Source organism: Giraffa tippelskirchi, chromosome 4, assembly GCF_054371585.1.
Source record: "Giraffa tippelskirchi isolate mGirTip1 chromosome 4, T2T-mGirTip1v1.2.pri, whole genome shotgun sequence".
Classification (NCBI taxonomy): Eukaryota; Metazoa; Chordata; class Mammalia; order Artiodactyla; family Giraffidae; genus Giraffa; species Giraffa tippelskirchi.
Genome location: NC_137278.1, coordinates 71,977,392 through 71,980,855, shown reverse-complemented (window position 1 = coordinate 71,980,855; position 3,464 = coordinate 71,977,392). Strand labels below are relative to the sequence as shown.

At 40.7% G+C, this 3,464-nt stretch overlaps 1 pseudogene; it reads right to left on the bottom strand.

Moving 5' to 3' along the window:
• Nucleotides 1–3,001: 3,001 nt before the first annotated feature.
• LOC145544879 (SRA stem-loop-interacting RNA-binding protein, mitochondrial pseudogene) lies at nt 3,002–3,232 on the bottom strand (annotated as a pseudogene).
• Between the last annotated feature and the right edge of the window lie 232 nt (nt 3,233–3,464).

The following is a 3,464-nucleotide window of genomic DNA, read 5'->3' as shown; positions in this document are numbered from 1 at the left end:
GTGCCGGGTCTTTGTTGCTCCACAGGCTTTTCTCTAGTTGTGGAGAATGGAGGTTACTCTCTAGTTGTGGTGTGCAGGCTCCTCATTGTAGCAGCTTCTCTTGTGGGCCACAGGCTCTAGGACACACAGGCTTCAGTAGCTGCAGCTCGTGGGCTCTAGAGCACAGGCTCAATAACTGTGGTGCAAGGGCATAGTTGCTTCATGGCATGTGGGATCTTGCCAGATCAGGGACTGAACCCATGTCTTCTGCGTTGGCAGGCAGATTCTTCACCACTGAGCCACCAGGGATGCCCCTGAGAATTTTACTTTCCACTGAGTTCTTTTGGATTCCCTTGTGAATGTGTATAGTTTGCCAGTCAGCTGGGGATAGATGAAGAACTAATCTAGCTCATCTATGGCTCTGTTATTTTCAAGATCTCCTTGTTAAATTTCTGCCTGGTCTGGCTGTTTGTCTCAGCTGTGATCACAAACTCAGTCTAGCAAAGTTGTGAGTTTTATTTTCTACCATTTTTTCTTTTTTTAACTGACAAGATTGTCATGGTTTTTTGATTCCTGTCCCAGATTTAGTCTTCTCCTTGGCAGCAAACTGCTGGTTTTTACAACTAGCTTCACCTTTTTAGAACTACTGATCTCAATAACTAACCTGGGGAGAGATGAGGGGAATGGACCCAGGCAAGAAGGCCCCAGACTCCTGCTGATCTTGCCTAAAGATTCAATTTTTAAAAAATTAATAATTGCTTCTCAATGTGGTGTGTGCTTTTGGTAATTTTTCCTGGGGCCTGAAATGGTTATTTTTGACAATTTTATCCAGTTTACACTTGTTTTTTGAAGAGAAGATTCACATACCTCTTCACCCTGTCATAACCCTAAGTCCTATCTGTACACTTATTAATTTTTTATTGGATGCCATACATTATGAATTTTATATTGTTTTGCTCGATTTTCTTCTATTTCCTTAACTAATGTTGGATTTTGTTCTGATGTCCAGTTAAGTGACCTGAGGTCTTTTGGATTATTTGGGGGCTTGTTTTTAAGCTTTATCAGAGTGAGTCCAGAGTAGCCTTCAACCTAGAGCTAATTCAGGGCTATTATGAAGACTTAAAAAAAGGAATCCACCCAGTGTCCCAGTGCGTTATGCTATGACGTCTTTCTACTCTGGCTGGTAGGAATACAATCTATCTCCAGATCTGTGAACTGTTCTGCCTCCTCCATTCAGGTGTTTCCTTCCCTGGCCTGTGGTAGATTCCTCTTATGCATGCACAGATTAGTACTCAGCCAAAGACTTCATGGAATCCCTCTAGTTTTCTGAATATCCACCCCCTCCTCCCATCTCCATCTCTATCTCTGTGATTTTCACTCTTTTCCAATACTCTACTCCAGAAATTCTAGCCACCCTAACCACCCTGGGCTTCCCTGATAGCTCAGTTGGTAAAGAATCCGCCTGCAATGCAGGGGACCCTGGTTCGATTCCTGAGTCAGGAAGATCCGCTGGAGAAGGGTTAGGCTACCCACTCCAGTACTCTTGGGCTTCCCTTGTGGCTCAGCTGGTAAAGAATCCGCCTGCAATGTAGGAGACCTGGGTTCAATCCCAGTGTTGGAAGATCCTCTGGAGAAGGGAAGGGCTACCCATTCAAGTATTCTGGCCTGTAGAATTCCATGGACTAAGAGTCGGACAAGACTGACCAACTTTCACTTTCACTTTCTAACCTGTCCTAGCTAGATCTCTTTCTCTGCAACTCATGTGATCTCTTTGGTTAACACTTCCCAGTGATGTGGACTAAAAACTACCTCTAGACAGTAAGTTCATATAAGTAGCAAAGCTGCTGGTTTTTACAACTAGCCTTACCTTTTAAAGGGGCTTCAGTAGTGATTCAGTTGGTAAAGAATCTGCCCACAATGCAGGAGACCTGGGTTTGATCCCTGGGTTGGGAAGATAGCCTGGAGAAGGGAATGGCTATCCACTTCAGTATTCTTGCGTGGAAAATTCTGTGGACAAAATTCTATAGCAGGCCACAATCCATAGTGTCACAAATAATCGGACATGACTGAGCAACTAACATTTTCACTTTCACTTTATCTTTTAAAAACTACCATTCTCAGTAACTAACCTGAAGGCAGTAAGATGGGAATGGACCTAGGGAAGAAAGCCACAGACTATCCCTGTTCTTACTTGTCTGAAAATAGTCCATTTTTCTAATTGCTTAGGGAAAGAGGATAGATGTAGTCTCTTATTCCATCTTGGCTGAAAGTGAAAGCTGAAGGATTTTAATCAGAAGACATGGTTTTATTAATGATTTAAGATTATTATGGTTGTTTTGTATTATCTGAGAATAGGATTGGAAAAAGAGAGATCAGGTAAGAGGCTTAGCAGCTGTCTAGGACACAGATGATGTTTTTCTGGTGTAAAGAACTTGTGGTTTTTGAAATCTGAAAGAACAGATCTGAGATATATTTTGGACATAAAATGGATAAAATGTGCTGATTACTTGGATGTAGGAGACAAGAGAAAGTGAAGAAACAAGGATGACTCCTGACTTGCAAGCCCAGCCAGTTTTCATTTCCTTTGTCCTTTTCTTTCTTTTTTAACTTTTTTCTTCTTTAGTTCCAAGCAGCATGTTTATATTTTAGTCTGTAGATATCTAGTTAATCTCACATCTCCAAAAACATTTATAGATATTTAAGTAATTAAGTAAACTGAAGAAATAGTTTTCTGAAATAAATCATACTATTTTTTTCATACGGTCAATATTCAGTTTATTACTCTTTATAGAATACCAAACTTTTATTTTTAAAAAATATATTCCTTGTCTAACAATTATTGGGATACTTTAGTTATCCTTGGTCCTTTTCTCCCCCCTACCCCCAGTTTTGTTTACTTTGTTTAATAGCTGGTGATGGTCTCAAAAATCTTTCTCTTCATCAGATGTTTGATGTTCTTGCAAAGCTTTGGGTTTTTGAGCTTGAACAGGAGCTTTACTCCATCAATAACATGAATTTCCTGTTATAGTGCATTGTGAAGTTCTTTTGAAGAAAACTGAATCCAACCCATAACTCTGTGAAAGTCAGTCTGTTTGTCGAAAGGAACAGCGCACTTTTGTGCATGGCCAAATTGTGCAAAGTGTTCTCTCAGCTCACTCAAGGTCATGGTCCAGGGAATTTTTCTGACAAACACAACCAGCAGACCATTATTCACCCGCAGTGCCATAGTGTCCCTTGCTGCCAAAGCTGCCATGTTTAGATCGGGTCCTTGGTCCTTTTCTAAATCCATAATTTGGGTTCTCATTTTGCCCTTACCACTTTGTCCTTTAAGACCAATCTCTTTCCACACTTCTCACTTCCTTCCCTGAAAACAGAAAATTGTAACGGTCAATTCTGTGGCTATGGAAAAGAGAATTTCTTATACAACTGATGGCCACTGAATCCGCAATAGAGACAACTTATTTAGTGGGCCATATCGAAGAGGT